At 37.6% G+C, this 26,662-nt stretch overlaps 1 pseudogene; it reads right to left on the reverse strand.

Moving 5' to 3' along the window:
• Nucleotides 1-219: 219 nt before the first annotated feature.
• On the reverse strand, nt 220-19,354 carry LOC123246588 (annotated as a pseudogene).
• Between the last annotated feature and the right edge of the window lie 7,308 nt (nt 19,355-26,662).

The raw sequence follows: 26,662 nt of genomic DNA on the forward strand, positions 1-26,662 counted from the left end.
GCATGTTCTTGACCAAGTTTCTGTGTTATCAGTAGTTAAAAAGGATGCAGACTTTGGTCCTGCTTTCAACTGCATAAGGAAGCTGAATGTATACTTGTGAAACATGCTCTTTTCATCAAGTTTTTGCTTATATGGAAGAAAGAAGGCCAGATAAATGTGCATCTGTGCACATTCCTCACTTCTGGGTTTTTCAAAAGATTGGAGATTTCCAGGGTCTCCATTGTCATCCCAATGGTAACAGATCAAGCTTGGTTCTTCAATTTCCTCAGTTCTTTTGTTGCCCAGGTAGCAAGGGTTTTTGTTTTGTTCATCTTGGATCTTCTTCCTTCAGTTAACAGTTCATGGATCAGGGGTCTGGCCTCTACTAATTTTAGTACATCCTTCCCAAAAGCTGTACATAAGTCCCCTATCAGTCCAGCAGCACAAGCTACTACTATATATGTGTGATCCTCATCTCCAGCAATGTGATCAATGAAAGAAAATAAATTCTACTCAGGGCTGTACCAGCATCACATCCAGTTGCACATTCTCCTGGTCCCTTTAATCCCTGGATGATTCTGGTGTAGGCTTCTAAGCACCTTTCCCTTACTTAGCTCATTCAGATAATCCACTATGTCATAGTCCGACTTGTCCACCTGGGCTTGGGAGGCCTGCTGGGGAGTATTCAATACCACTTCAAGGTATTTCTTAAACTCTCCCCCAATCGCAAGGGCAATATCTCCAAATACAGAAAGAATCTGTGGCTTGACAGTCCTGTGGACGTTCTCATTTCCCAAGTTCTCCAAAAGCAACTGCATCACCTCATCCCAGAAAGGTAAAATATTGGACAGGAGGGCTTGACATAAATCTCCCATGAGTCCCACAGCTGCCAAACAAACCTGATACTCAGCATAGTTCTTCTAACCAACACCCAAGAAGGGTTTAAAGCATCCATGTACTTTAGGAATTCACCACCCAACACTTCTACCAATGTGCTCACAGACAGCAGGGCATCTTTTTAAACCCTGCCAGATCCAGCTGTGCTTTGGAACATCCTCAAGAAGGATGCTATGACCACATTGGAAATCTGCAAAGCATCTAGGTGCTGTTTCTTTCCGGAGAACCTTCTGAAGAGTGCACCAAGCAAAGACTGAAGGTCATTGAACTGGATTCTGTCTGACGTGCTCTGGATGTGAGACTCCATCTGCAGCACTTGCTGCAATCGCTCCATGATGACGAAAGTCATTTTTTGTTCCGTGGGATAACAGTTGTCCTTGGCACTGTTTTTCACTATTTAGATTGTTCTGGTGTCCATCAGGTCTATCTGTGGTCTCTAGGAGCTTCTGGACTATGAGTTCAAACGAAGTAGATAAATAGGTAACTGATTCTTCTTGGTCATGAGCTACATCTGCGGCTTTATAGGCAGCTTTGGCCAGACTGGAGGAAGCCCAGCACACTTTGGAAGCCACTCTGGGCTCAGCACTCAGGCCCTCAATCAGACACTGCAGTAGAGGAGCAAGGTAGACATCATTGATGGGAGCCTCAGGAAGCAGCTCACAGATTCTGTCCACAGTCCAAGCAGTTGTGTCTTGAACCACCACACTGGGATCTTTCATTAATTCTATGGGAGTGGGTATGGCCTGAATAACTAGTGGTTTGAGCTGATTGGGTTCTGGCCCTTCCAAAATATGGAACTTCCAATTAAAAATACAGATTGAAAAACTCGTGTTAGTCCCAAGTTTTATCTCTCCCATTACACCTTTTACCAGAGCAGCTATCAAAAAGCAAACTTAACTAACTGATATCAATTGATTCTTCTAAGACTTGAGTGAGTAATAAATTAGATGGGGGTGAAAGAAAAAAGAGGAAACAGACCTGAACAGTCTGCAAACTAGTTAGTCAATTCTGAATAACAAAAAGAATTAGGGCAAAAATAAGGGCAATACTTCTATCAAATGATAATAACCAAAGTGGGCATGGGAGGTTTACAACTGAACAAAAAAGAGTAGTTGTACTTTATGGTGCATAAAGTTTTCTCAGGAGTAACTCCTGACCTTCTGTCTCCTGTATACACATCTCCTTTCTTATATCTTATAGAATTTGAGATCGAGAGTTTATGTTAGAAAACCAAAAGGGGAACCACCAGATAACCACTTCTTAACTACCTGGTTATCCCTAGATTGAAGAAATATCACTGAAGGGTGGAAATAAAACTGAAAAGTGCCACAAAAGTTGCCAAGACTTCATCTAGAAATAAGCAAAATCAGATGGTATAGAAGCTGAGCATGCCTGAGTTTAAAAAAATCATCTTAATAAAATCAAATTTTGTCCCATGAGAATGGGTTTAAAAAAAAACTTTTAACCAATTAAAGAAACTCCATCATGATCAAATGTTAGGCCTATAATTATTACATGGAACAGTAAACATTTTAATTCCATAATGAGATACAAATGTAAGGGTCTGTTTACTTATTTATTTATTTCTCCTTTCTTCTTTTTTTGTGTTTGGATTTTCCCTCCTTATTTCATGGTTAAGGACCTAATGTAGGGATTTAATTACCTCAGACTCAAGTCAGCTAGTTAGCTGTCTTAAAATTGCCTTTTCTCAATGCCCTGAACTGACCCAAAGTGAAACTCAAACTTACCCTTGGAGTCCAGGGCTCTCCTGAAAACAAAAGAGGTATCGGCTCCTCTTTCCCCAGATACCAGTCTTGGGCTGATTTCCCAGTCCCTTCTCCTTGTTCTTCTCCTCCTGATAGCTCCTTCTTCTGTTCTTTTCCCTGATCCCAGTCCATTCTGTCCCCTACAAAGGGGAAAGAAATACTGGATCTACTCCTATCAGAGAAACAGAAGCAGTGAGACTAGCCCATGTTCCTATGTATATAGTATCGTTAGACTGGTGTAGAATATATTCGAGGCCACCATATCTGAAGAACTCCATTAGAAATGCTCTTCCCACCCCCCTCACTAACAACACTGTGGTAGAAATTCCTTCTTATTTGCAGAATCAAGATGCCAAGGATATGACTACTGAATAGGAAAGTCAGGATACAGCCTTAAAGCTTTCAACATTCCTAGTCTTTTGTTTTGCTAGAAACTATTTTCTTTGAGAAGTTTATAATAATATGGGTATATTCTTCAGCTTTTCCCCAATCGTTTCTTTAAGCATTCTTTAAGCAACTAGTATTAAAGTTTCTTTAATACTAGTTTAATAGGCATCTGCATATGATACTGACTAGTGGTTAAATGTTGAGTAAAGGCTGAATAAGTAGCTAGTCCTGAATGGTCTCCTGTCTCCAATTCACAGTACATTCTCCACAGTGGACTCACTCTTTCATACCCAAGCCACACCCTCAATTTGTTCTGACTGTGTACCCAAATTCCCCCACCAGAAGTCCTGTTTACGGCCACACCCTCTGGCCTATTTATCTCCCTTCAAAAGAAAGTATTGCTTTGTGATCCTGTATCATTCATCAGTAGGTCCTTGGAGAAAAAAAACCTGATGGGTGACAAAAATTTGCAGTATTATGACAGAGGCTGCTGGTCAATCTGTTTCCCCATCTCTCCTAAGACCAAATTGGTCCAGGTAAGCAAGAAGGAGTAGATTAAGACTATTGCTTCAAACTCTTAGGTGACCTCTGCTTTCCTTATGGATACTTTTCAGAATTTTGGTTATAATTCTTTTTTTATAACCAGTTCAATTCATTGGACATTTATTAACCTTTTCAAGAAAATTAAAGACTCTCTAAAAACATAGGACATTCAGGAAAAGAAACCATTGAGAGGTGGCCATAATTTGAGATTTTTTTGTTTGGTTCATCCATTTTCAAAGAGGATCAATGACATTTTGGGGTGATATCTTGACTTTTACATAAACTGGAATTAAGTGAGGCAGAGTTACATAAAGCTATCAGCCTCACTCTCCCTTTGAGAGTACTTGAAGTCCAATGGCAAGCCAAAAATCAGGATGACTAGTCATGATTAATTCTGAAGAAAAAGATCATGGCTCTAGAACTGAAAAAAGACTTCCAAAGTCATGTAGCCCAATCCCTTTACTTAATAAATTGAGCAACTGAGGCTCAGAAAGGATATGTAATGTATCTGAAGTCACACAGGTAAGATACATCAGTGGTAGAATTTGTACCCAAGACCTCTTACCCCAGCTATGGGACTTCCTTTTACTAAGTTACTTCAAAGTGAAGTTTCCAAAGTGACCATTGATGTGGTAGCAGAGGACAATAATCTATGATTTAGTACTTTAAAAGGCATAGAGAGAAAAAATACTTGCAGACAAATACCAAAAAAAATGGTCTTTGTAGGAACTTTTAGAACAGAGTAAGGCAGAAAAAAATCAGAGGAGCTGAGGCTTGGGACAAATGTTAAAAACAAGACCTTTTCTCTTTTAAACTAGGTTTAGCAAGAAGATCAGGCAGCTAGGTGGTAGACTTCAACTAAGCCTGAAGTCAGGAAGAATCATCTTCCTGAGTTCAAATCTGGCCTCAAACTCTGACTAGCTGTGACCCTGGACAAGTCACTTCACCCTATTTGTCTCAATGTTCTCATCCACAAAATGATCTGGAGAAGGAAATGACAAATCATTCCAGTACCTCTGCCAAGAAAACCCCAAATGAGGTCAAGAAAAGTCGACCAAGACTGAAAAGTAACTGAACACCAACAAACAAGAAGATCAAGGAGGGCTCAGAAACCTTGCTTAATATGTCCAAGAAGATAAAAAAAATAGAAAGAAGAACTTCTGTACTTTCTGTAGTCTATACTTTTTCCATCTTGTTTTATTTATTTTTCTTTCATACTAAAAAGAATAATTTTCAGATTGTGAAAGATAGAATATGATTAGCAGGAGCTGAAACTATGAATGAGTAACACAATATTAAGAAAACACCTAGCCTACCTCAATGCTGTCAATATCAAGACTTTGCCTTGGTTAACTATGTGACAAGGTACTGAAAAATTTACAATTATGACTATCGAACCATTATTAGTGTTCTTTGTAGAGTTCTGGAGAATGGGAGAGGAGCCACTAGAGAAGTAAATAGGCAAATGTCCTGATTTTCAAAAAAGGGGAGGATAAATTCTTTAATCGGTAGGCCAACAAGCTTTGTGTAAAGGAGGTAAAGTTTGAAAGCTTATTTGGAATGGTGTCATCCTTGACTCTCACCCTCCAATCTATTGCTAAGGTATTTCAATTTTACCTTATTTCTTTAAAAAGTCCTTACCTTCCATCAATTCATAGAATCAATACTATGAAATGGTTCTAAGACAGAAGAGTGGTCAGGGCAAGGCAAAATAATTTAAGTGACTTGCTCAGGTTTACATAGTTATCTGAATCCATACAAAGTATCTGAATTCAGATTTGAACCCAGGACCTCCTATCTCTGGGCTTGGCTTTCAAGCCAGTCACCTAGCTGTCCCCTATTGATTTCACTTTTGCAACATCTCTCAGATTTGTCCCCGTCTCACTTTTGATTATTGGCAGCACCTTGGTGCAGTCGCTTATCACCTCAGAGTTGAGCTATTTCAATAGCCTGCTCGTTGTTCTATGTGCCACAAGTCTCTCCTCATTCCATTCCATCTTCTAACTGACCACCAAGGTGATTGTCCTAAAGCACAGATTAGACCATGTCACCTTTCAGCACACTCCACTCAATAAGCTTTACTGGCTCCCTTTCCCCTCCAGGATCAAATACAAAATCCTTGTTTGGCATTCAAAGTCCTCAAAATCTACTAGCTCTACTCCTACATTTCCATCTTCTTATGCCTTATACCACCTTGGGTATTTTTGATCCCAAACACTGGTCTCATTGTTGTTCTGCAAACAAGACGCTCCATCCCTTGGCTCCAGTTATTGGCCTGGAATGCTCCCCCTCCTCATATCTGCCTCCAAGGTTACCTAGATTTATTTAAGTCCCAACTAAAATCCCTCTTTCTACAGAAAGCCTTTTCCAATCCCTCTTAATTCTAGTGTATTTCCCTGTTATCACCTATTCATCCAAAACATAGCTTATTGTATCTTCCATTAGATTGTGAAGTCCTTGATAGAAAAGACTGCTTTTGCCCTTCTTCATATTATCAGTGCCTGGAACATAGGAAGTAGCTACTTAATAAATGCTTATTGACTGACTGGTCTCCAAGTATTAAATAAGATACAATGAGTAACCCACCTGCCATAGTGAAAGAACCATTGTTCTAATCCTAACTGTCACTTTGCAAATGTCTAGATTTGGTTTCTACTGATCCAACTATTTGAAATTTCTATCGAAGTTCCAACTTACACAATCCATTAGGCTTGAATTCAGCTTGCTAGATGATTTATAAAGGATTAAAGCATTGTAGTGTCCAGGAAGAAGAGGCGATTGTCCAATTATTTTTTGCCCTAGTTAGACTATATCTGAAGGACCGAGTTCAGGTTTGAGGCTCACATTTTACCGAAGGCATTGACAAACTGTAATACTTTCTGAAAAAAGTGATTAAGATGACAAAACAAAGTTTTTTTTGCGTGTGAAAAAGAGAACATGGCAAGGATATGATACCAACCTTCAAATATTTAAATGTCTGTTATGTAGAACGAGGATGCAAAGATTAGAACTAGGACCCATGAAAGGAAATTATAAAGAGAATAATTTCAATTGGTTATAAAAAAGAACATTGTAATAATAAGTCACTCAAAAATGTAATAGGCAGCCTTAAGGAATAATGACTTCCCTATCACTGACATTGAAGAAAAGCCTGCTACATCATGTGAGATATTTGATTAGATAACCCATAAACTCTCTTCCAAGTCTGAGATTCATGATACAAAATTATGTTATATTGATTTTCAGTACAGATATGAATTCTTGTGCCATTATTACATGGATATCGTTCATGAACTATATTTCTTATCAACAGAAGTGACAACTCTGAGTTTGGAATCATTGGTAAAGTGCAAATATCTCTGGATTTATATCTGATGACCTAGATTTGAATCCCAGTTCCAATCTTATTATTTGTATAATCTATTTGACCTCTGGCCTTCCATTTCTTCTTCTATAAAAGGAGATAACTTGATTTAATCATCATGTTTCCCTTTCTGCTCTAAATTCTATGCACTAACCTTGACCTCTCTCCATATGTCTCTCTCTGTCTCTGTCTCTGTCTTTCTTTCTCTCCCCCCTCTCTTTTGTTCTTTCTTTCTTTCTCTCTCTGTCTCTTTTCCTTCCCTCCCTCCTTTGAGAACTTCCTTAGGAAATGGGCTCACTCACTATGTATATTTACATCTTCAGATTAGGACTGAGAGTTCAAGAACCATGATCTTAAGAAATCAACGCCCTTTATTCTACCTACATATCTCTAGTAATGGATGTAAAAAGGAACAAAAAAATATGATGGAGAATTATTTTTAAATGATTTGTGAAGTATTCCTCCATGGAGTCATCTAGACCTTTAGTACTATTTCTGAGTTGGCAGTGTGGAACAGAAATGGAGCTTCCAGGAGACAAATGTTAAGGGAAAGTACTGGGCACATGCCAAGGAAGCTGTAGGGAATAACAGCAGTGTTCAGTTCCCTCCTTTAGGACAGCATGCCAGCCAAGCACATCCTCTCATGGTGACCCATCGAGAATCCAAGTTGCCAGCTCTGGTCAACACAGAACTGCCAGACAAGTTGCAGTCCATTACTTTTGGAAAATGTGAGCCAAGTGATTCCAAGACAGACTAGTGAAGTCCCATTTTCCAAGGTCTTTCTAAAAGGCAATTAGGATTCTCGAGGAAGGAATTTGATTCAAAGTCACAACTGCCTAAGCTACCCTCAACACACACACACACACACACACACACACACACACACACACACACACACACACACATATACACAATCATACAGAAAAATAATGTCTGGTTTTCTCCAAAATTACTTCTCCTGGACTGAACCCAAGCCGGATGGTTTTCCGTTTCATCTACAAAAGGTGATGGCTCGTCATCACTGGTATTTGAAAAGCCCCTACACTCACTCACTCATGACAGAACATGAGGCCTTGATAGCCATGAGGGCTTGGGAAGGAGTGGGCAGCCTCCCTTACGTCAGCATCACAATCCGCTGTGAGTTTGCACTTTATAAATAAACCCAAAAGGGAAACTTGCCACAATCAGATTTAAGCCTGCAAGATGTATATAGCTTTAACAGATCCCCTGCACTTATCTCAAGCTGAGAGAGTAATTTCATGGTAATAATTTGTTTAAAGTGTTGCTGATTGCTTCCTATTTCTCCCACCTTAATGACTTTTGCACCTTTCTGCTGCTTCTTTTATATGAGCTGTGATGGCAATTACCCTACAGGAGGCTGTTTAGACAACACAGGCCCTTTCAACTGGCTGCTAAGCACCCAAGGGAGATCACTGCTATGACCTCAAAAGTCTCTTTCATATATTCTAGATTTTCTTGGAAAAAGTAAAACCTATCAATAAGGCGCTATCAACATGGCTTCTATTTCTGTAGCATATACTTATATTCATGTGGTGCCTGAGCAAAGACAGCTTACTGTTCATAAATTTCCCAGCAGCTTAGACCAGCTTTAGAAAGGTGACATTAAATGCCGAGATCATTTAGTTATAAAGAGACTATGCATCCTTGACTAAAAGTCTGATGTAGAAGGATTTTAAAATGTGTTAATGCTAAACTAGCTAAAGGAAGGCATTATGAGTGGCAGGGGGTAGGGAATGTGGGTACATTGTCAGGAGAGTGTCATTTGTGGTGCTGATTGTCTTTAACATTTTTGCAAAAGAGTTCAAATAGTATTTGCAAATATTGTCAAAGCAATCCTTATCTCCAACAAAGTCAGCTATTCAATGTATGAATGTTGGAGTAGATTTTCCCTGGTATTAAAGGAGAGAAAAAAATAGCATACTCCGCATATCACTAGGAGAGTTGATGCAAAGATACCCATGGGGTTGAAGAGTTGGGAGGCAGATAATTAATCAGTTCTGAAATTCCCTCCATCTTTCACTTCTTTGCTCTCTTCTCTTGGACTTCAAGCCATCTGTTCTTTTAATTAGTTTTCACTTTTCTGTTCTCTCCAATCCATGTATTTGACCCATGCTATCCACCATACCTGTAACATATTCCCTCTTCATCATATCCACCTCTTGAATCCCCTCCCTCCCTTTAAGGCTCAGTTCAATAGCCACTTCCTTTAAGAGGTCTTTCCTAGTTTTAAGTTCTCTTTCCATGCCATCCATAAACATTGTATATTTACTTCTTATATGTTCCTGGAGACCAAGGATTCCCTTTGTATTTATAGTGCTTGGCAGATAAAAATGAACATAATTGCTAGAATTTATGTGGTGCTTTAAGGTTTGCAAAAAACCTTTATAAATATTATTTTATTAAACCCCTACAATAATTCTGAGATATAATTTCATTATAAACAGTGCCTCATAAATGCTTGTTTATTGACTAATTGAAAGTTGGTTTCTGAGATACTTTCCAATTCTAATTCTATAAACTTTTTGTTTTCTCAGACTTTCCATCATGTGGTTATTCACCTTGTCTTTCTGATGTACCGCCACTATTCTTGCTCCCTTAACTCTTTTTAGCCATTTCATTTGAGCCAAAGCAATTCTTGAAATTAATGAGTTAGTTTAGAAAAATGAAGAGGTACAGCAGAAATGACAGCTTGGCTTACATTCTAAAAACCTGAGGTTCAAATCCTAGATCTGTCACTTACTGCCTTTATGACCTCAGAGAGACTACTTAACTTTTGGTCCTTATGTTTCTTTTCTGTTAGGAGGAAGTTGAAAGAGGTGATTGGGAATAATCTTTACCAGCTCTAGATCTAGGATCCTAATCTTTTTTTCATTCACAGATGTTTGATTTCCCCAATTACATGTAATAGCAATATCCAGCATACATTTTCTGAAATTATAAAATCCAAATTGTCTCTCTTCCTCTCTTCCTTTCCCCCTCTCAGAGATAGTAAATTTGATCTGGGTTATACATGTATTATCATGCAAAACATACTTTCATGTTGGTCATTGCTATAAAAGAATACTCATATAAAACCAATACCTCAAAACAAAACCATAAATAAACTAATGTGGAAAATAGTATGCTTTAATCTACATCTGACTCCAAAAGTTCTTTCTCTGGTAGTGGATCACATCCTTTGTCATAAATCCTTCAGAATTATGGGACCCTAATCTTCTAAAGATGATATTTTGTTGTTGTTATTCAGACATTCAGTAATGTCCAACCCTTTGTGTTCCCTACTGTTCACGGGGTTTCCATGGCAAAGGAACTGGAGTGATTTGCCATTTCCTTCTCTAGCAGATTAAGACAGAGTTCATTTCTGATTTTCCCAGAGTCATACAACTAATAAGTATCTGAGACTGGATTTGAACTCAGTTCTTCCTGATTCCAGGACCAGCACTCTATCCACTGAGCTACCTAGCTGCTCCAAAGATGATTATACATCATTTGAACTCATCACCCAAAGATGCTATACATTTTATTGTGGAAATTTAACACTACTATGTACCCATTTTTGACACCCTGAGGCAACCTTTTGATGTTGAAAAAAGATTTTACTTCTGAACATTTGAATCATATCCTCCTTACCAAGCTGGGAGTCTTCCCTACCAAACTGGAAGATGTTCTACTGGTGCTGTGCAGTCATTCTCAACACCAAGTGTTGACTCCTGGTTTCTAGAAGACCTATCTTTGCCTGAACTATAAATAAGAGTAATTTGGGAAAGTGACATTAGAAGTAGCATGAATGGGAGTAGAGGAAGGAAGTCGAAGCTTCTTCCCTCAGATTTGTGGAAAGAAGAGGTGGCCAAGAAGTGCTGGTGTGCCCAGTGTCTATCTGTACAACTGGCTTGGGGGAAAGGGAAAGGAGAGTGAGAGCTTGGGTGGTCTGGATCAGGAATGGCTAAGGGAATGCCATTGAGCCCAAGGTCTGGTTCAGAACTGGCACAGCCAGCTCAGGAAAGAGGCTGCAAAGGGAATGGCTGGCCACATGTGGCTGGTGCCTTTTTTACCTCTGGCTGGCTTTTTATTATTTTAAAAATAATTACAAAATAAAATATAGTCTCCACAGAATTTTAATCATAATATACTTGGATCTCAATCATGGACTGGTTCTATGAGCTCAATATAATTTCATATGGTCTAGAGCTGAAGGTGACCTCAGTGGTAATCTAGTCTAATCATTTCATTTTACAGATGGGGAAGCTGAGGTCCAAGGAGGATCAAAGGCAAGATATAAACTTTTCCCAGATTACATATCAATACAATTTTTAATATTCATTTTCTGACATTTTGCAAACCACAGTCATTTCCTCCCTCCCACACTTCCCCCCTCCCCAAGAAAGCAGTTGATATGATATAGATTGTACATTTATGTTCATATAATACATATTTTCATGCCATATCATGTCTGAGTTGCACTGAAGCTTGTTCTGCACTCTCTCCTCATACTTCAGCAAGATGAGTTTTCTTTACCATATCCCCATGTTGTTCTGGGCTAGAACACTGCTCCATCCCTTCTTCTGCTGTTTCTGCCACTCCAGGATTCATTTTGAGGTGTCTTTGTTCTTCTGTGGTCATTTGGAGGGTAGTTGGTAGGCTCCAAGTGTTTCTTATTCTGCCATCTTTGTAACTGGAAGTCAGCTCCCAAATTTTACTTTAAAGTAAGGAATTTTGATAAGGAAATTGTCAACAAAGGGCCAAAATTGTAAACATTCTGAAGCAGCTAAAATAGAGGAGGCACTTATGTTCTTGATTATGGGTGACAATGTCCTGTAAAGGGAACCTCTTCCTCTCAGGGTTGTGAACTTTCTTCTCATCTGACTCATACCATTAGTTTGGCTGGGATGCTCCAAACAGAGGTCATAGGTTAAGAGCCCTAGGAACTTGATCCAGAACTAAGGGTTACGGGTCCAGGTCAGTGAGATTTTGATTGGTTCCCGAGATGTGATAGACCAGCTCAGAGAGACAGGAAGTGACATGGAGAAAAGGGCTATAAAAGATGAGACAGTAGAGGTCTTTGGGGGTTCTTTGGCATGAGTTTTCTGGGATTGATTCTTCTACTCCATTTGGCATTGGTGGCTCAGGCAGAAGACACTCGTGGGCTGGTAAGACTCTTGATCTGAAGAGACTACTGGACTTCCACATGGAGATCAGAATCTTGTTGGGGAGTGAGCTGAAATTCTATGGATCAGACTTTAGGGTAGTAGGCTAAGAAATAATTTTCTACTCCCTTCCTTCCTTAATTCTTTCTTATGCTATATTTATATTAAATTGTTAAAAGCTACTATCATCCTCATGACTTAAGAGTTAATTTTATAAACGGCGATCACAACAATTTTTTTTACTAATATTATTTAACAAAATCAATTTTTAAATATTACATGTAGCATTTTAATTATTACATATTACATTTATTTTCATTATTACAGTCCACAAATCCCTTCAAATTCTCAAATTCTTTAATTTTTAGCATAGTCTCAGAGTAAAAGGAATATCTTTTTTCTTGGAAAGCTCTATATAAGACTAAGTCTTAAGGGCTAATTTTACGTTAAGTTGATACATACAAGCCTTCTGTCATTTATGCTACATTTGTAAATGGGGGCTTTGTAGCCCCATCTGTGTTTATAAAAATACACAGGGTGTCCTGATACATATTAAGTGATGTACAAATGTTTGATAAAAGCCTAAGAGTTTATACTGGGCTTATATAATCGCTTCTCTGAAAAATTAGTCTAGGGGTAGAAGCCAAAAATTCCAAGTATCAATCTTTCTATTAAGAGAAGAAAATACAACATCATTTTTACAGGAAACTACTATTATATCCTGGGCAAACTCCCTACTTCAGGAAATTGACCAACTTGTTTAATGAGTTCTGTCAGATATGATCTCTTTGCTCTCTTCTATTGCCTACTCTGCCAATCTCTCATAGGATTTCCTGTATACAAAGTGTATGTTAGATAGCAACATCATGTCACAGCCTAGAAGTTCAACTGTATGAGAAAAGCCCATAGAGGAGACTAGGTGATCCTAGTCAAAGATTAAGAAAGTATGAGTCCTCCTGGAGGTGGCCCATGTTTGGATTTTCTGCCAACCCCAACATGTCCAGACTAATATGAGAGGGTCAAGAGGGCAAAGAAATTAGGAGCTCAATAGAGTATTACATTACAAAATGGGCAGGAAATTTCTAGATCATCAGGGAAGTAATTTGGTGTGATATATGCCTTTTTTTTTTAACCTGGGGCTAGGGAGCACAAATAAAAAGGTTTTTAAAACTTCAGACCACAGCCATTATCTCATTTGAGTCTGATGATACAATCTTGTGAAGTAGGTAGGTCATACATGTATTATTATTCCTGGTCAACAGATGAAGAAATTAGGTCTCAGACTGATTGATTTTTCCATTATTACCCAAGTAGTAAATGTCAGAGGTGAGGGATTTGAATCTATGGAGTTTAAGTTATTTGCTTAAAATCAAATCCAGGATTCAAACCCAGATCCACTGACTCCAAATTCAATATTCTCTACTGCACTGTGGGTTTGTTTGTTTGTTTATTTGTCTTTTGCCTCATATTTAATTCTCCTACTCCTCTGTGGTTGGCCATATAATTCTAACCACTTCACTTTCCTGGAGTTGTTTACTCATCTATAAAATAAGAGAATTGGACTAGACGATTTCTAAAGTCCTTCCTAGCCCTAAATTTATGTTTTCTATTTTTTACCCTTTAGCCAGTGTGATGTAGTGGAGAGAACGCTAAGCTTGGAAACTTAAGATTTTAGTAGGAACTTAAAGGAAGCCAGGGAGTTTAATTGTTGGAGTGGAGGAAGGAAAGTATTCCAGAAATGGTGGACAGCCAGAAAAAATATCCAAAGCAGAGAGATAGAGGGTCTTGTTCATGGAACATCCTGGAGGCCAGTATCACTGGACTGAAGAGTATGTGTACATATTAGGAAGTATGAAGACTGTAAAAGCAGGAGGAGACTAGGTTATACAGGACTTTGAATGCCAAATAGCATTTTGTATTTGCTCCTAGAGACAAAAGGAGCCCCTGAAATTAAGTAGGGGGGGTGGCATAATCATAATTTTTGGAAAATCACTTTAGTGTCTGAATGGGGAGTGAATTATGATGGGAAGAGACTTGAGGCAGGCAGACTCACCAGCAGGTTAATTGCAATAGTCCATGTGCTAAGTGATGAAGACCTGTACTAGAGTAATGGCAGTGTCAGAGAACAGAAAGGGGCATATTCAAGAGATGCTGAAAAGATAAAATTTACAGGCCTCAGCAACAGCTTAGATATGAGGAGTGGGAGATAGTGTGGAATCCAGAATGACTATTAGATTAGAGTCTGAACCACAGAGATGATGATTTTGTCCTTTTAATAATAGGGAAGGTAGGAGAGAGGAAGGATTATGGGGAAAAGAGGAATTCTGGTTTACACATATTGAATTTAGGATGTTTACTGGCCATCTAGTTCCAAATGTCTGAAAGGCAGCTAGAAGCTCAGCAGAGGCATTGGGACAGGAAAGGCAGATTTGAGAATCATTATCATAAAGATGGAAATTAAATCCATGGGAACTGATGAAATCAACATATGAAATAGTAAAGAGATAGAAGAGAAGAGGATGCAGAACAGAACGCTGAGGAATATCTAAGTTAAAAGGCATGATCTGGAGAAAGTTCCAGAAAAGACAGAGAAGGAGAGTCCAAATCAGCAGGAGAAAAACTAGGAAAAAGTGGTATCCCAAAAACCTAGATCATTAAAAATGTTGGAGAGAGCAGTTTTGGTGAAATAATAAAGTTGCAAACCAAATTGAAAGGGTTAAGAAGAGAGTGAAAAAAAGAGAAGTTGGAGGCACCTGTTGTGCATTACCTTTTTAAGATGTTTAGCTACAAAGTGCAAAAGGGTAATAGGGCAATAGTTAGCAGGGATGGAAGGATCAAGTGAGGGTTTTTTTTCAGGCTAGTGAAGACAAGGGCATGTTTGTAGGTAGTAGAAAATGAGACAGCAGAGGAGAGGTTGAAAATGAGTGAAAAAGTGGATATGACAGAAGCAGCAATCTGTTGGAAAAAGACAGGATAGAATGTGATCACTTGAACAAGTGGAGGGTTTGTCCTTGGTAAGAGGTCATTTCATTGTGTGAAACAAAAGGGGAGGAAAAAGTAGCAGAAGTCACCTGGGTGATAGGCAATTAAGAATGGGATAAAAGAAGAAGAAAATTATCAGATTTTGTTGCAATACTACATTTTTGTTAATAAAGAACCTTTCCAACTGCTTGTGTTGTCAAAGTAATGATGGATTATTTGTTTGGTTTTTTAATGATAATGCCAATGGAGTAGAACAGTGATGGGCAACCTTTTGAGCTTGGTGTGTCAAAATTTGCCAAAAAAAAGAGCATAACTCGAGTGGTATGTCACTTTGAGAAAAAACACAAAAATTTGTGATACTTATTGTTTAAATAACAAAAATATATAATTGTAATATATAACTGTGTTTAATAAACCAAAATAGGTAAATTAATATAGCTAGAATTGTCATCTATAGTGCACAGAGTATCTACACTACACTACAGCAAGTGTTTCATCCTCAGCATGTGGCCCCATAGCCACCTGTCATTGAAAATGGCTACACGTGTCAGTGCTGACACACGTGTCATAGGTTTGCCATAACCGGAGTAGAAGCTATTTCCAAACTGAAATGGCTTTAGTACAAGTCCTGAAATCAACTGCATTCTGTTCTCCAGTAACAAACCTAGCTAAATTCAAACAGGCTATGGCATAATCATATATCCCCTACCTGCTTTTGATAAGGCCAAGATCAACCATATTCTAGTGTACTAAAAAGCTTGATAAACATGACTGATGAGCCACAGTGGTCTTTGAAAGATGGCATAGAACATAAGAAGTATCATGGTATTGGGCAGTGTTGATTGTCCTGATTTTCCAAAGTAGAAAGATAATGAAGTCTAAAAAAAATAAACTAATACATTTGACTTCTATTCCTTATCAAATTATAAAATATTATTATTAATTTTATCTTTCCTCAATTACATGTAAAAAGTTTCCAGCATTTTAAAAAGAATTTTGAGTCTCAAATTCTCTTTCTCCCTTCCCCTAACCCCAAGTAGTCTCATATAGATTATACATGTATGATCACATAAAACGTTTTCCCACATTAATCCCTTGGTGGAAGGAAACTTGAACAACAACAACAAAAGATAAAGAAAAAAAGTGAAAAAAGTTTGCTTTCATCTGGATTCAGACTCCATCAGTTACTTCTCTGGAAGCAAATAACATTTTTTATCATGAGTCCTGATGTCATTCACAGTTGTTCATTGTGCATTATTGCTGTCGTTATATACAATGTTCTCTTGGTTCTGCTCATTTCACTCTGCTTCAGTTCCTTTAAGTCATTAAGAGGTTTTTCTAAGCTCCTTCTGCTCATCATTTCTTACAGCACAATAGTATTTCATTTCAATCACTTACTTTAACTTATTCAACCATTCTCCAAATGGTTATCCCCTTAATTTCCAATTCTTTGCCCCCATAAAAATAGCTGCTTTTAATATTTTTGTACATATAGGTCCTTGCCCTTTTGGTTTTTAACATATTTGGAATTCAAACCTAGTAGTGGAATTTCTGGGTCAAAGGATAGGTACGATTTCAAAGCCCTTTGGGCATGGGTCCAAGTTGTTTGCAGAATAGTAAAATCAGTTCACAACTCCCTCAACAGTATCTTAGTGTCTCAATTTTCCCACATTCCCTCTAAGTTTTGTCATTTTCCTTTTCTGTCATAATAGCCAATCTGATAGGTATAGAGTGATACCTCCAAGTTGTTTTAATTTGCGTTTCTCTAAGTAATAGTGATTTGGAGAATTTTTTTGCATGACTATAAAGAGCTTTAATTACTTTATCTGAGAACTGCCTGTTCATATCCTTTGACCATTCATCAGCTGTTGAATGATTTGTATTCTTACATTCAACTTATTCCTTCATGTATTTAAGAATAAGGCCTTTATTAGAGAGATTTGTTTAAAAAAATTGCACCATAATGATTATTGCGTATTCTCTCTATTCTATTTCTCTCTGTTTATCTTCTGACCACCACCTCCTCCAATTTGCTCTATTTTCTATCAGCCCTGCCTCTCTTCTCTTATCCTCTTCCCCTCCTACTTTCCTGTGGGGTAATATAGATTTCTACACCCAGTTGATTGTGTATGTTCTTCCTTTATTGAGCCAGTTCTGAAATGAGTAAGGTTCATGTGCTTCCCTGCTACTTCCTTATCTTCCCCTCCACTTTAAAAGCTTTTTCATGCCTCTTTCATATGTGATAATTTATCCCATTCTATATTTCCCTTCCCTCACCTTCCAATGCATTCCTCTTTCTCATGCCTTAATTTTATTATTTGTTATATTATCCCATCATATTCAACTCATTCTCTTTCTCTCTATGTATATTCCTTCTAAGTGCCCTAATAATGATAAAGTTCTTAGGAGTTACAAGAATCATCTTCTCATTTAGGTATGTAAACAATTTAACTTTATTGAATGCCCTTTGATTTCTCTTTCTTTCTTACCTTTTCATGCTTCTCTTGAGTCTTGTATTTGAGAGCCAGATTTTTCCACTCAGCTTTGTTTTTTTCATCAAGGATGTTTGAAAATCCCTTATTTCATTGAATAACCATTTTTCCTCTGAAGGAATATGCTTAGTTTTGCTGGATAAATGATTCTTGGGTGGAGTCCTAGCTCCTTTGCCCTCTGCAATGTCATATGCCAAGCCTTCTCATCTTTTAATTTAGAAGCTGCTAAATCTTGTGTTATCTTGACTGTGGCTCCACAATATTGAATTGTTTCTTTTTTGGCTGCTTGCAATATTTTTTCCTTGACCTGGGAGCTCTGGAATTAGACTATAATATTCTTAGGAATTATCATTTTGTGGTCCTTTTCTGAAACTGTTTGGTGGATTCTTTCTATTCCTTTTTCACCCTCTGTTTCTAGAATGTGAGGGAAGTTTTCCTTGATAAGTTCTTGAAAGATGATGTCTAAGATCTTTTTGTATCATGGATTTCAGGTGGTCAATAATTCTTAGGTTCTCTCTCCTAGAATTATTTTCTAGATCAGTTGTTTTTCTGAAATATTTCACTTTTTTGTTTTCATCCTTTTGACTTTGTTTGATTGTTTCTTGATGTCTAATGGAGTCTTTTGCCCAGTTCTGATTTTTAAGACATGATTCTCTTGAATGAGCTTTTGTACCTCCTTTTCTATTTGGCCAATTCTACTTTATAAATAGTTCTTTTCCTCAGTGAATTTTTGTACCTCTTTTTCCAGATTCCCAATTTTGCTTTTCAAAAAGTTCTCTTCAGTGAATTTCTGTGTCCCTTTCCCAATTGGTCTATTTTCTTTTTTTAAGGTATTAATTGCTTCAGCATTATTTTATAATCCTTTACCAAACTGTTGACTCTTTTTTCATGATTTTCCTGTATCACTCATTTCTTCTCTCAACTTTTCTTCTACCTCCCTCTTTTTTTTATTTTCAAAATCCTTTTCGAGCTCCTCCATTAATTGTTTTGGGGATTGAGAGTGATTCATATTTTTGTTGGAGTCTTTGGATGCAGCAGTATTGAATTTGTTGTTTTCTTCTGCGTTTATGTTTTGGTCTTCCTTGTCACCAAAAGAACTTTCTTTGTTGCATCTCTTTTTTTTGTTTTTTGATCATTTTCCAGGCTTTTTCTTGTCTTTTAACTTTAAAAACCCTATTATAGGTAAGAGCCATTCCTATGGTGAATAGGGCATGGTGTCAAGCTTCAGATTCTTTGTGTAAGTGTCTTCAGAGATAGTTCTGGGGCTCTATAAGTTTTCAGTTCCTCCAAGATGATGTGATATAAGGAGAGGTGTGTTTAATACTCTCCCAGACTGCACTCTGGTGTGTAAGTAACCACAAGCACTCTTTTCTGCCTTGGAATTGTGAACAGACTCCCACTCCCCTGAGGCTATAAGCCACTGGTGTGTATTAGTGCTCCTCCTTATCCTAAGACTGCACCCCTAGACTGTAACCTGGTTCTGTATATGGGCAATGCAACAAGAGTCTTACATGTAGATCCAGCAAAGAAACCCCTGTAATGTTCTTTAAAAAAAATTTTTTTTATTTAGAATATTTTTCCATGGTTACATGATTCATGATTTCCACCCCCAGAGCAGACAAGCAGTTCCACTGGGTTATACATGTATCATTGTTCAGACTCTATTTCCATGTAATGTTCTTCTTCTGAGCAGTTGTCTGTCCCTTCCTTACCATCTGTAGCTGAGAGCTCTGGATGGCTTTGCTGCTGATTTAACTGCTCCTTGGTGGAGCCTGCCATGGCATGTTGATTTGAACTCTACTTTTACCCTGGCACACTAAATCTTTTGTGCTGAACTTCTAAGTTGTTTTGGTTTGAAAAATTCACATATGCACACACACACACACACACACACACATACACACACACACATGCATGCACGCACACATGCACGTGCCCCTTTTTTGTAGATTATGCTTCTCCGGGATTCATTTTGGGGTAGTATATCATTGTTTTGTGTAGGTTAGTTTGGTAGCAATTAGATGGGTCTATGTAGCTTCTCCACCATCTTGGCTCCACCAGTACTAATCATAAAATATTATTAAAAGGATAATTAAAAGGTAAACATCTAGAAAAGAAAACAGTAATCACAAATGACCCTTGTGACTTCATCAAGAATAGGATTGTGCAAGGGACTACTCCACTGGTCCCACTCTAAGTCACAGGGATTCTTATGAAGAAAGAGTTATAGAATAATCAGTTGTTATGCTCTTCCTGGCAGCAGTGAGTGGTAACATTGGCTCTAGTGAAGTATAGAAAATGAGTGTGAGTACAAGTGTGAGATGTTCACCTCAAGTGAAAGTCAGGTCCTCTGTCCTGTTCATTTCTGACACCAATGTCAAAGAAATGCTCTCCTCCAAGCTACTGATCCACCGAGCAAATACTCACCCCCAAAGCTTCAAAGTTCAAATTATTATTTTCTCCATTATACCACGTTCCGTCCCTATATAGAATACTTATTTGATCATCAATATTAACCTTATTAATATCGGTCTTTCTAGTTTGACCCAGATACTTGCGGTGCAGCCATAGTTACAATGGACTTTAACTAATCTACTGGCTTTTAATCTTAGTCAATCCAGTCTAATTAGATTCCTTGAATAAGAACATTTTCAATTTATGATGCGTGAGGACAATATGACAAGGTTCATGTTAATTCATAAGATACCTTATAGCACTTTCTAATCCTGTTGCAAGACTTCCCTAAAAAAAAAAAAAAGAATAAGTTCATGCTACACTAAGCTCATTTTCTATTTTTTTTTTTACAGAGTAGTGTAAAACAGAGAAATGTCACAGAAAGGGTTTACCTATATTTCTATATTTTAGCAAAGCATTTCACAAGCTATCTTATGTTAGTCTTCTGGAAAAGATGAGTAGGAGGTCTAAACAACAGTATAATTAGATACATTTGGTACTAGTTGAGTGCCTAGACCCAATACATTATCATGTGTGTAGCAAATTGAAATGATTTCTCTAATGGAGTATCCAAGAGATCTTTGTGTGGCTCTGTACTGTTTAACATTTTTGTCAATGATTTTGATAAAGGCACAGACTGTTTGCTTACCAATTTTCAGATATTACAAAGACAAGAGTGAAAGTTAATATATTAGATATGATGTGAGTGTTAGAATATGAAGGTCAGGTTCTGAAAAGTTTTTGACAGTGTAGAATGCTGGGCTGAATCAACTAAGATAAAAGTTATTAGGAAAAAAATCGAATCTGACACTTGGTTTTAAAAGTCAATTTCATAAGAGCAAGATAGGGGAGAAGAAACTAGATAACAGTTTTTTCTGAAACAGATCTAGAGAGAGTTTTAGTGGCTTGCAAGCTCAACAGAAGTCATCAAAATGATAAAGAGCCTTGAGATCATGGCATAGAAGTATTAACTAATGGAACCATGTATATTATATATATATATATATATACATATATATCCTGGGGATATCAGGATCATGATAACTATCTCAAGTCTTAGAAGTACTGGTTACGTGGAAGAATCATTAAACTTGTCCTGTTTGCCTGCAGAGGACAGAATCAGGAACAACAGGAGGAAGCTGCAGAAAGATAGATTTCAAGTCAAAGTAAGGGGAAATGTCCTAACAATTTAGAACTAGCCAAAAATTGGGGAGAATTACCTTGGAAGGCAATGGGTTCCTCCTCCTTAGAGGTATTACCTTAAGACAATAGTTAAATGACATATTGCTGAAAGGATTCTTGTTCAGATATACATTGATCAAAATGGCCTCTGTGGTCCCTTTAACTCATTTCTGTGATTCTGCTCATCCCTAAGCTCACCACAGAGTGATAAATTATTTGACTATAGGAATTTTTGAAGTTATAGGATTGTGGTCTGCTTTCAAAAAGAGAATATACATAGTGATGAAATAACAGATCACTGAAGTATCTATGTAGAAGTATATAGACATATAAAGAGACACATAAACATTATGTTTCTCTACTGCTTAACAATACAAAGATATCTCAAATTTACTTCATTGGCATACTCTTCCATCTCTGGGATTCCCATAGGAAAAAAATGTTCCCTGGAAATGATGCTGGATAAATTTCACACTGGCATACAATCTTCCAACTACAGACCAAATCCTAATGGAAAACAATGGGTCAGAGTTTGACAGAGGCAGCCAGAGACATCTGAGACTCACAGTACCCAGAAATAGCTTCCACAGGACATTAACGCAGTGCATGTTAATGGTCTACATCAATACCTAATGTCCAGTTACCAAGAAATTGTCTCCAGAGTTTGTATCCATGGACACCCCACAATATACAACCAGGTCTCAACCCATTCAAAGGATTTGGTGCATAATTAAAAGCAGCATGATAGCAGCAAGAACACCACATTCAGGAGCCAGAAAATCTCTTCAAATGCTAGCTTCAACACTTTTTAACTCTATGACCTTAAGAAAGTCACTTAAAATCTCTGAACTTCAGTATTCTTGTTTGTAAAGTTGGTGTAATAATATTCAGACCACTCACATCACAAGGTTGTTTTTATGAAAATACAGACTTTAAAGTGCTATATAAATGTAAGCTATTGGTATTGCAGTTACATTACTGATCTCAAGGTTTCACATATGTAAAGATCTTTGCCATTCATCAACTCACATTTATGAAGTCCTTCAAGATTTGCAAAGGGCCAACTAGCTCGAGAGGCATCATGGTACAGTGCATATAAGATGGCTTATATCAGGAAGGCCTCAGTAAATCCCTCCTCTGACACATACCACATGCATGTCCTTGGGCTAGTCATTGAATGTCTTAGCACCCCCAAGCAACCCTCTGAAACTTCAAGTGACAGAGCAGACTTGGACTTGAATTGGTAAAGAGATTCATTCAAGGAATACCCTATTCCAATGAAAGATTGAGGTCTGATCCAAAAGAAAAAAATTCTCTGCATATATTATTTCATTTAATGCTCTCATAGCAACACTGTGAGGTCATAGTCATATTAACTCCATTAGATTTTATTTCCCTGGCCAAAAAAGAGAGATAAATGATGTTTATTTTTTCATTGTAATTGCCAACAAGATGAATAGGAGTAAATTAAATCTTAAGAGTCCTACATTATGATGATTAAAATAATTAATAGACAATACAAGAATGAGATTGTGCTAAGTTGTTAAATTGATAACTTATCTGGAAATAAATTCATTTTAAGGGTCAAGGAATCATTATCAAATCTTAATATCAAAAAGTATCAGGCTCTTCTCTTGTACAGAATCTTTTCTAATAGAGGATTGTCCAGAGACTCCAATTGTCCATACAGAATAAATAGCTATTTTCAGCCAACTCATTTATCTACTACAATGAATCTGATTAAATTATAGTTAACATTTCTATAGTACTAACCATGTGGCAGGCACTGTGCTAACTAATTTACAATTATCATTTCATTTGATCCTCACAAACACCCTGAGAAGTAGGTATACTTATTATCATTATTTTATAGACAGGAAACTAAGGCAAACAAAAGTTAAGTGAGTTGCCCAGGGTCACACAGTAAATGTCTGAGGACCCATTTGAACTCTGGTCTACCTGATTACAGGTCCTGGGTTCTAGCCACCATACTATTTAGCTGCCTCTACAGTGAAGGCAGTTTGTTGTTGATCTGTGTCATCTTCCATTCTCAAAATCTGGCTCCTTTTCCCACTTTTTTCAAGATGAGATAAAGAATTTGAGCCTTAGAGAAGTTAGGTGTCTTTCCCAAAGACACAGTGCTAGTAAGTATCTGAGGTGAAATTCTAATCTCAAATCTACCTGATTCCAAGTACAGCACTCTATCCAATATGCTTCATGACTTGGTACAGTTCAGAATTTAAAGTTAATTCATTCTTTGGATTTTGACAGCTATAAATACCAGAGTCTCCTAAAAAAAACTTTCAACATCATTTATTAAGAAATCTATGGCCCAGCCTTGATTTTCATTTTTTGGGGGATGAACATCTTTTTTATTTAAAACAACATGGTTTAGTGTAAGAGACATTTCCTTCATTCTGGATGACTGCTGCTCAGACAAGGATTTGAACAGCATTGTTGAAATCCTCTCCTTATATAAACTAATATTTTATGCTGTGTGCTGGGCAAATGGCAATGCATCTTGAAAAACTTGGGTCTAGGAAATTGTTAACGCCCATTCCTATTCCTGTTTTTAATGGCCTAATTAATTTCTTCTGGCTTCAGGCTCTCCAACTTGATCTCAGAAGGATTAATAGTGACAGTATGGTAAACATGTTCCTAAGAGATTCAAGGCACGTTGGTGTGACCTATGTTGGTTGCCAAGAATATGTGGTTGGAGGGATTTAGCTCACCCTGTCCATAAGATCCAGCCAGGCTCACCCTACTGGCTACAGAATAGGACTACATTAAACCTAAGGACAGCCTGACCACTAGTGAGATAGCCTTCCCTTTTTATGTTTCTCTGGGAAAAGACCAACTACCCCCTGAAAACTCTGCCCATCTTGGACATGACTCAGCCCAAGAAAATTTGTGAGGTTGTTTAGACCACTTAATTAGATCTATCTTGTTAATAAGCCATACGAGGAAAGGGAATTATTTTTGACAGATTTTTATTGTCTTTGACACAATAGTCTAAGGAAGTGAATTGAGAAAGGTCCCAAAAACATGAGAAGTCATCTAGTCCAACTAGTACATGAACAAAAACCCATCCGTAACATACCTGACAAGTGGTAATGCATCTTTTGTTTGAAGACCTCCAGTGAGGAGAACTCACTACTTCCAGAAGGATCCCATTCCACTTCTTTATAGCTCCCAGCATTAGAAGTTTCTCCTTACTTTGAACTGAAATGTTTCTCTTTGCAATTTCCATCCATTAGCCCTACTTTTGTCCCCTGAAGCCAAGCAGAAAAAGCCTAATATCTCTTCTCCTTGAACACCCTTCCAATTCTCAGACAGATATTAAGTCTCTCTTTAGTCTTCTCTTCTCCAGAAGAAACATACACATTTCCTTCAATTTATTCTTATTTACAGTATGAATTTTGATCCCTCCATGCACAGCAATCTTTAGTCTTTATTCCACTAATTAACCAGTTTAATCATCGTAATGGGGACTGACATGGTTTTCGAGTTTATCCATATTTTTTGCAGTGTGTAGAGATCCCAAGTCTCTGCCCTCTCACAAGCTTTCTGGAACAGTTACTAAACAATCCCAATCCTGATATACTGCAAGAATGGCAATGTGGCTACTAGGTATAAAATTAGATTTCATGTTTGTTTTATTTGGCAGCTTACACGTGTGAGCCAGAGGGTACTGAAATGTACAGGGACTGGCATGTCTGTAGCTTAGGACCCTGCTTGCAATCAAAACAGAGACAAGCCAGCAAAACAGAGAGGGTCGTGGTCAATGTGTTATCTCAAAGAAAACCAACAATTCTGAGAGGAGATCAACACATGGGGAGAGGACAGACCATATGCATAATGTGGAGGTCTTTGGACTTATATATTTGGATATATATATATTGTGTATATATATATATATGGATATGGATTTTGAGTGTTCATTTAAGCTCTGATAAATGTGATAGCATTTCACTGTAATTTGATACTTGAACAGTATTGTGGTAGCTATTGTTCATTCTTCATTTTTCAAGAGGACCAATAATATCATGAGTGATGTCTTGATTCGTGCATGAATTGGAATTTAAATGAAGCAGAGTTGCACAAAGTTATCAGCCTTACTCTCTCTTCCAGAGTCAAGAAAGTCCAGTGTCACGACAAAAGTTAGGATGACTAGTGATGGCCTGGGATGAAGTGGATGGCCATAGCATCTTTGAAGTCTGGCCAAGCCATGAGAATTCCATAGCATTTGCTTCAGTCAGTTTCATGAGTGTTGGAACAAATTGTTCTCATTTGCCCATTCCATGGGGGAAGTCTTCATATGCTTGAGGAAGGCATCCCTTTAACTCACTGATGGGTTTGTGGCCCATTGGACATCCTCAACCTGGTTTAGCCCATCTGCCAAAATTGTTGACTTGGGTGGGGCTTCCAAGAGTCTATAACATGCACAGTAATGCATTGTGGTATAGTGAACTGAAAGCTGATGAAAGAGGCAAGAAGACTGAGATTCAGGTCTGGTCTCCGACCCATGCTGACTATTGGCCACTTTGCAAGCCACTTTGCAAGATAATTTCAATATCTCAGGCAACTCTTTAAGACTATAAATCTGCATTGACAGAGGAAATTGCAATTCTGGAGTTCTTTTCCCCATTGAAATTACAGGGTGCTGATTTTGTGCAACTCTGCCTCACTTAAATCCAATTCACACGCAAGTCAATACATCATCACCCAGTGGTGTCATTGGTCTTTTTTTATAACAAAGGAAGAATCACCACCATCTTGGGTCCAATATAAAAAAATTATTCATACATGTCTACTCAAATACATGTTCAATACACTTCCTTTCCACTGGTAACTTTATAATATTTTTCTACATAGACATTTCATTTTTAATTTTGCTACTGAAAAGATAACCATCTAAATGTCAAAACACTGCTTCCATTTGTTACTCTTATAAATAATTCTTTAATATTATTCAACTAGTGAATATTTTTTAAATACTCTTCTGCTATTTAGGCAGCAGAATTGTCATTTGGCAATTAAGGATATGTCATTGAAATGACAACATTCCTGCTGATTTTCCTAATGTTTGTTTTGAAAGACCCAAAACAGTAACTAGGAATTGTCATACTTAAGCAAGAACTACTAACTATGCCTATGACAATGACATAGGAGAGACCTTCAGTTGGAGGAAGTGAGAAGAGGACAACTCCCGAAAGCAAAAACCCTAGGCCACCAGCATCTATGGAAAGAGAGACACCAAGAGGACAGCTAGGTGGCTTAGTGGATAAAGAGCCTAGAGTTGGGAGGTCCTGGGTTCAAATATGACCTCAGACACTTTCTAGCTGCATGGTTCCAGACAAATCATTTAATTTCAGTTTTCTAGCCCTAGCCAAAGAAAGAAAGGAAGGAAGGAAGGAAGGAAGGAAGGAAGGAAGGAAGGAAGGAAGGAAG

Source organism: Gracilinanus agilis, chromosome 4, assembly GCF_016433145.1.
Source record: "Gracilinanus agilis isolate LMUSP501 chromosome 4, AgileGrace, whole genome shotgun sequence".
Taxonomy (NCBI): Eukaryota; Metazoa; Chordata; class Mammalia; order Didelphimorphia; family Didelphidae; genus Gracilinanus; species Gracilinanus agilis.